At 47.2% G+C, this 8,173-nt stretch overlaps 1 protein-coding gene across 1 annotated transcript in view; it reads left to right on the top strand.

Annotated features, from left to right (window-relative positions):
• The first annotated feature begins 2,842 nt into the window (after positions 1–2,842).
• Positions 2,843–8,173, top strand: part of LOC108296931 (RUN and FYVE domain-containing protein 1-like) — a 33,353-nt gene continuing 28,022 nt past the window's right edge. Inside the window, exon 1 of the mRNA XM_037735214.1 lies at positions 2,843–2,973. The gene's annotated coding sequence lies outside the window, so the exon portion shown is untranslated. The remainder of the gene's footprint in view (positions 2,974–8,173) is intronic.

Genomic DNA, 8,173 nt, shown 5'->3' on the forward strand with positions numbered 1-8,173 from the left:
AAAAAAAAAAAAGAAAAAAAAAAAAAGATGTATTTTAATATATAAATGAGGCACAACTACCACTGAAATAACATAGTCGGACATTTGCACATGTAGTTCTGAACAAATCAATTTAGCTACATTCCAGGAAAATTCGGGGTACATTTACGGTAATCATTACACTGCTCACAAAGATTTCCAGTTCTGCTTTTCCTAGGCAGAAGTAGGTCTAAACTTCCCAACTCCCTAGAAATTAAACGTGGCCATGTGATTCGCATTCACCAATGAAATGTGCATACGTGACCTTTGTCATTCAAGGCTGGTGCAGGTAACGTTTATGCAAAACTCCGAACAGGGTTCTGAGAGACTACTATGAGTTGGGCAGAATACTCACCCCATCTACATTGACATGTAGCATGATGGGAAACCAACTTTTAGGTTAAGCCATTGAGATTTGGGGGTTACTTGTTACTGAAGGTTACTTGCAACCTTGCCTGATAAATATTGAAACTGTTCCTGCAAAAAGAGTTTGTTTTTCTGCAAAATAAAATTCGGTTCCAGGCTCTGATCATTATAAACAAAGTTTTCACCTACATAAATGTCCAGTAGCATTGGAAAGTCATGAAGGATTCAGGACAATTCTGTTATTCTAGACTATTTTCATCCCTGTCTACCCACACCCAGTAAACACTAGAAGGATACCCTCAATCTTTATACAACTCAAACACCAACTCCACAAATTCCCAAAACACTCCCAGATGAACTGGCCTTCAGGGACCAGACATATCACAAAAACTAGTGCAGTGGGCTGGACCAAGACAGGTCCAGGGAGCAGCTGGACTTCTAAAGAAGCAACACAGTTCACTCCCAATAGTTTGGTGCCATCAAGGAATATACCAAGAATTACCAAATCTCCTAGTGATTCCAGGGAAAGCTAAAATGCAGATTCTATGTAGAATCTTTTGATTTCTAAATATTGGCAACAACTTTTAAAGATTTTTAACTATTCTGGGAACCAAACAAAACAGTTCTGCTGGTTTGGTGTGGTTCATGTTGTCTCACTTTGCAAAGTGTTAAGTGCTAGTGAAATTTTTGTGTTTTTTTGAGACAGGGTCCCACTTTGTCGCCCGGGCTGGAGTGCAGTGGCCATGATCTCCACTCATTGTAGGCTCGGCCTCCCGGGCTCAAGGAAACTTCCCACCCTCAGCTCCCTCAAGGAGCTGGGAGTACAGCTGCCCCGCCACCGGGCCCAGCTAATTATTATTATTATTATTGGTATTTTAGTAGATATGGGGTTTCACCATGTTAGCCAAGCTGGTCTGAACTCTTGGTGTCAAGTGATCCACTTGCCTCAGCCTTCGAAAGTGCTGAGATTAAAGGCGTGCGCTACCCCACACAGCCAAAAAAAAAAAAAAGCCGTTTTTTTTTTTTTTTTTTTTTTTGAGACAGTCTCTGTCGCCAGGCTGGAGTGCAATAGCCTGATCTTGGCTCACTGCAACCTCCGCCTCCCAGGTTCAAGCGATTCTCCTGCTTTAGCCTCCCCAGTAGCTGGGACTACAGGCACGCACCACCATGCCCAGCTAATTTTTGTATTTTTAGTAGAGACGGGGTTTCACCATGTTGGCCAGGATGGTCTCGATCTCTCGACCTCGTGATCCGCCTGCCTCGGCCTCCCAAGGTATTAGGATTACAGGCGTGCGCCACCGCGCCTGGTCAAAATTTTACCTTGTATTTAGTCAAATTCTCTTCTTTTCCAAATGAAGAAACAGATTGAATAACTCTGTCCAAGTGTATAGTGACTTACCCAGGCCACATAGTTGTATACGATAGTGATGACAATCGCTAATGTGGTCCTTACCGCAAATCTCGTTTGTGTGTGTGGGGGGAGGGGAGGAGGGAGAGAGGAGAGAGAGAGAGAGGAGAGGAGGGTGGGGGTGAGAGGGGGTGAGAGAGAGAGAGAGACACACACACACCACACACACACACACACACACACACACACACACGGAGTTTCGCTCTTGTTGCCCAGCCTTGAGTGCAATGGCCGGATGTTGTCTCACCGCAACCTCCACCTCCCGGGTTCAAGCGATTTTGGGACCCTGCCTAAGCCTCCCAAAGTCCTGGGATTACAGGGGTGAGCCACCGCACCCGGCTGCAAATCTTACTTAATAATGAAGTAGGCTTTTTGTTATCCCCTTAACTAATTAATAGGAGAGGCCAGCTCTGATTTCCAGTCCACTATGGTGCACTCTTTCCTGCCAAGCCGTCGTAGTCGTTCCATTAAAAAAAAAATTCCTGCTTTCCTGCCTCGCCTGTGCGTTTCCTTAGTCGCCCTTTCAGGGCATGTCCTCATGAGTGCCACAGAAAAATGACGAAGTGGAAAATACAGAACACAAAATGAAAATTTAAAAGAGGAAATGGTGTCACAAGGAAAACGAAGGCCAGGGGACCCCGTGAAGCGCCAGGCAGGGTGCACAACGGTCCTGGGAGAAAGTTCGAGAAGAACTTCCCGCGAACAGGTCCCGCCGGCGGCCGGGAACACATGCACTTCTTATGCTATGATTTGGACTTTCCCGAACCTTTTGTAGCGGAATGAAGGCTTAGCGGTGAGGAGGGAGTCGAATCTGGCAAACCGAAGAGAAAGGAGGTGCCCAGCCGTGGCCGCCCGGCCGCTGGTTCACGTGACACGGCCAAGATGGCTGACCGGGAAGGAGGCTGCAATGTGGGTTTGGAGCCAGAGCCCCGGCCGCGGCCGCAGCCGGGGCGTCAGAGCTAGAGCCGGAAGAAGAGTTCGAAGTTGTGGACCGAAGCCACCTGCCCTGTCCGGGCGACCTGCGAACGCAACGAAGCGGCGGGAGTCGGAGGACTGGTCCGCGCCCATCCTGACCCTGGCCCGCAGGGCCACTGGGAACCTCTCGGCGAGCTGCGGGAGCGCGCTGCGCGCGGCCACGGGGCTGGGCGGCCGGGACGACGGGGACGGCGCGGCGCGCCCAGGTAGGCTCGGGCCACGTCTGTCCCGCGGCGGACCCGTGTGTCCACGCTGGCCGCCGGCGCGGGCGCGGTGGGGGCCAGGCTGGGAGGGCGCGGCCTGCCCGGCAGGTTACAGGAGCTGTTGGTCGGCGGGCGGCGCCTGGCTGTGCGTGGGTCTTTGCCCTGGCGGTCAAGCTAAGACCGCCCCCCTGCAGCCCGCGTGTCTGGGCGCGCTCCCGCACCCGCGCTTCTTGCTCTCCCACTAACTAGATGAAGGACGTGTGCGCGTGCAGGCTCCGGGACTCTGTAGTAAGTCCACACACGAAACGGAGCCGGCACGCTTCTGCTTTTCAACCACTCAGTGCGGTGAGGGTGTGGGCCCTGCGCGCAGCGGACCAGCAGTGCCTCCGTTCACCAGCAGTACCTCCGCTCACCTCTGGCTGTGAGATGGGGATTTTAAAGTCACAGCCCTTGTAATGAATAGAGTGCCAGCATATCAGTGATAGATTTTGATTTAGCCCTCTAACGCCAGACATCCAGAGCTGTGGTGTCCAATACAGCCGCACGTGTATGTTTTGTTGGTTTGTTTGTTTTGTTATTGTTGGGTTTTTGTGGTTTTCTGTTTGTTTTCGAGACGGAGTCTCGATCTGTCGGCCAGGCTGGAGTGCAGTAGCGCGATCTCGGCTCACTACAACTTCTTCCTCCCGGGTTAAAGCAGTCTCTGCCTCAGCCTCCCAAGTAGCTGGCATTACAGGTGCCCGATACCACGCCCGGCTAATTTTTTTGTGTTTTTAGTGGAGACGGGTTTTCACCACCTTGAGCAGATTGGTCTTGAACTTCTAACAGTGATACATCCACCTCAGCCTCCCAAAGTGCTGAAATTACAGGCGTGAGCCAACGTGCCCAGCCAGCAGCACGCATATGTTTAAATGTAAAATTAAAATTCTATTGAAAAATTACATCTCTCAATTTTTTTTTTTCCCTAGGTGGAGTTTCGCTCTTGTTGCCCAGGCTGGAGTGCAATGGTGGGATCTCGATTCACTGCAACCTCTGCCTCCCGAGTTCAAGCACTTCTCCTGCCTGAGGCTCCAGAGTAGCTGGGATTACAGGCATTGCGTCACCATGCCCAGCTAATTCTTTTTTTTTTTTTTTTTTTGGAGACGGAGTCTCATTCTGTTGTACAGACTAGAGTGCAGTGGCTCGATCTCAGCTCCCTGCAACCTCAGCCTCCTGGGTTCAAGCAGTTCTGCGTCAGCCTTCTGAGTAGCTGGGACTACAGACATGCCCACTCTCGGCTAATTTTTCTATTTTTAGTAGAGATGGGGTTTCACCATCTTGCCCAGGCTGGTCTCAAACTCCTGACCTTAGGTGATCCACCTGCCTTGGCCTCCCAAAGTGCTGGGATTACAGGCTTGAGCCACTGCACCTGGCTGTCACCCGGCTACACTTATATTTTTAGTAGAGACGGGTTTCTCCATGTTAGTCAGGCTGGTCTCGAACTCCGACCTCAGGCCATTCCCCCCCCCCCAACCCTGGCCCTTGGCATCCCAAAGTGCTGGGATTACAGGTGTAAGCCACCATGCCCGGCCGAATTCCTCAATTTCTAAAAAGATAAAATGAAATGTGTCTGTACGTAGCACAGAATAATAAGTGTTTGCTGAAAAAAACGCATATTTGAAAAATACCTGTTTTCCATCTATGGAAGTGGTGCAAACAATAGCCAACACTTATATTGTCCTTCCAAGGTGCCAGACATTAGTCTTAAATCTGTACAAGTGTTCATTTATTCCTCACAACAACCGTATGTGATAGCGGGACTAATTTCATGTGTGTACAATCAGTGCAGGCTTTGATCACTGTGGTTGAAAGGGTCAGGCACTTAGAAGTGTCCCATGCTTGAAATTCTTAATTTTATCTTTGAATTTGTGGCTTTTGAGTGAAGTCAGTCCAATGGGACAGGTTCTCACAGCTGACCCACTTGAGCTGCCTTGGGGCTTCTCCCTACCCTCCCTGATCCTACTCTTGCCCAGGCAGCACTGGGGTTGCACCTTCTGAATCTCAGGGCAGGGTGGCAGGTACCACAGCACATTAGGCAGGCAGGCGGACAGGGGCCTCTCACTCGTCCCATCCCTGTAGGGAAGTTGCAATCCATTAGGGCTGTAGTAAGGGAATACTGACTTCTGCACTTTGCTCCAGGCCTGGAATTTTGCACTGAGCCTTGCAAATTATGTAGATGGCACTGAATGATGAGTACCCATATTATCCCTGTTTTATAAAGAGGGAAACTGAATTAAAGAGAAGTAACTTCACCGAGTGTAAAATGTCAATGTATATATACCATATGGATTTTAAAAATTAAGGAAAGTATTAATAACTGCCACTCAATCTAGCAAAAACTGACCATGGCTTACAAAGGCATGAAATTCAGGGAACTGCTGGGTAGAGTAGTTTGGCTGGTCCCAGAGGTCACCAGGATTTGAAGCCATCAGGTAGGACAGGAGCAGAGACAGGGAAAGAAGAAGGGCCAAGGGCAGCACACTCTGCAGCAGCCCAAGAAAAGCAGTTTGGGAGAAAGACGGTGACACCACTTCAACCAGGGCCAGGCCCAAGGCTGACTCATGGTCTCTTTCCCCACTGATCTGCCTACACAGCAATGAAAACAGGCAGGACTTTCAGAAGGCGCAGTTTAGGAGCGGATATTGAATGTGAATAGCACTCTTGCTGCATAACATTTTTTTCAGTGGTAGAGGCTAAAGGAAATGCTGTGGAATGTTTTGAATACTTGTTTTAAAATGTCCCATGTGGGGTCTGGTATGTGATTGCATTGTCCAAGGTATCCTATTTGGTTTGGGGGATTCTTTTTTAAGGTAATAAACGAACATGAATTTTTTTTTTTTTTTTTTGAGTTGGAGCCTCAGTCTGTTGCCCAGGCTGGAGTGCAGTGGTGTAATCTTGGCTTGCTGCAACCTTTACCTCCAGAGTAGCTGGGACTACAGGCACCTACCACCATGGCCAGCTAGTTGTTGTGGTTTTTTTTGTTTTTTTTTTTTTTTTGTTTTTTAGTAGAGACGGGGTTTTACTTTTACTGTGTTAGCGAGGATGGTCTTGATCTCCTGACCCTGTGATCCGCCCACCTTGGCCTCCCAAAGTGCTAGGATTACTGGAGTGAGCCACTGTGCCCAGCTAACAAACATGAAACCACACAAAAGAATATTCGGTTAGGTGCAGTGACTCAAGGCTGTAATCCCAGCACTTTGGGAGGCCAAGGCAGGTAGATCACTTGAGGTCAGGCATTCAAGACCAGCCTGGCCAACATGGTGAAACCCCATCTCTACTAAAAATACAAAAATTAGCTGGGCATGGTGGCGCACTCTTGTAATCCTAGCTACTCAGGAGGCTGAGGCAGGAGAATGGTTTGAAACCGGGAGGCAGAAGTTGCAGTGAGTGGAAATCGCACCACTGCACTCCAGCCTAGGTAACGAGCAAAACTCTGTCTCAAAACAAAACAAAACAAAAAACTGACAAATACTAAGTCTTCCTTCCCAGAAAATTTCCCCAGTACTATTTGTATCTTTGGGTGTTTCTGCACATAGCATATGTGCTTTCCTCTCTCAACACTGGCTGTTTTCACACAAGCAATAGGATGTACACACAAGGAATACATCTTGCTTTTTAGAGTAATGCTTCCCAAAGGATGAATAACAAAAATGCATAAGAATTAACATGCTGGCAGGGTGCAGGTGGTTCACACCTGTAATCCCAGTACTTTGAGAGGCCAACGAGGGAAAATTGCTTGAGCCCAGGAATCTGAGATCGGCCTGGCAATTTATTTGGCAATTCAGTAAGTGTAGAACTTCGTGATATTCTGTGTGTCATGTTAAACTATTATTAATGAAGCTTAGAGATGTGAATAGTTTGGCCAAGGTCACAAAGCCAGTAAAACTGAGAGATGGAACCACTAAAAGATTGCTCCAGGTTTAATTTTCCATGACTCTAACTTAAGTACTAATGGGAACAGGTAACCCATAGTAGGGAATGCACAAGATAGCAAAAGACTGCAGGTAGCTCTCCCAGAGATAGCATCACCCAGCGCTGATTGCCAGGAACACTGGTCTTAACTTTTTTTGCTCATATAACCCCCTAAGAAAACTCCAACTCTTTTTTTTTTTTTGAGCCGGCGTTTTGCTCCTGTCTCCCAGGCTGGAGTGCAATGGCACAATCTTGGCTCACTGCAACCTCCACCTCCTAGGTTCAAGCAATTCTTCTGCCTCAGCCTTCCAAGTAGCTGGGATTACAAGCATGCGCCACCACGCCCAGCTAATTTTTTGTTTTTAGTAGAGATGGGTTTTCACCATGTTGGCCAGGCTGGTTTTGAACTCTTGACCCCAAGTGATCTGCCCGCCTCAGCCTCCCAAAATGCTGGGATTACAGGCGTGAGACACTGCACCCAACCGAAAACTCCAACTTTTAAAGTTAACATAAAATTCTTCATTTTTTTTTTTGAGACAGAGTCTTGCTTTGTCGCCAGGCATCAGGCTGGAGTGCAGTGGCGGGATCTCAGCTCACTGCAACCTCCATCTCCTGGGTTCAAGCAGTTCTCCTGCCTCAGCCTCCTGATTAGATGGGACTACAGGTGCGCACCACCATGCTCAGCTAACTTTTGTATTTTTAGTAGAGGCGGGGTTTCACCATGTTGGCCAGGCAGGTCTCAAACTCCTGACCTCAGGTGATCCGCCCACCTCGGCCTCCCAAAGTGCTGGGATTACAGGCATAAGCCACTGCACCCAGCCTCTTCATCATATTTTAAAGTTGCTTAGAATTCATTTTCTGGCTTAATGTAAATATTGACTTTTTAAAATAAAACTCTTACATTGTTTTTTGAAATGTATCAAATGGTATGTAAATACCTTAATGAATTGGTAATTACTACCATCCATCTTTAAAATAGCAAGTTATTTAATATTTGAAGATTTTACATTTTCCTTTTTATTCATTGAACTTGAATTTCCATCCCACTTCTGCCATAAAATTAATGTAATAGATCTGTATGTTTTTAAAAGTGTTACTGCTCATCCTATTATGTCTCATCAAAAAGTATGTAAATAAGTTAAATTTTTCTTGTGACTAAAGCTCTAAATGTATAAAAATTTTTCTTCTAGAGTGAATACCATTAAGTTTATTAGTAATGCTACATTGATAACAGGAACATAAATATAATTTTATA

Source organism: Cebus imitator, unplaced genomic scaffold, assembly GCF_001604975.1.
Source record: "Cebus imitator isolate Cc_AM_T3 unplaced genomic scaffold, Cebus_imitator-1.0 Scaffold754, whole genome shotgun sequence".
Lineage (NCBI taxonomy): Eukaryota > Metazoa > Chordata > Mammalia > Primates > Cebidae > Cebus > Cebus imitator.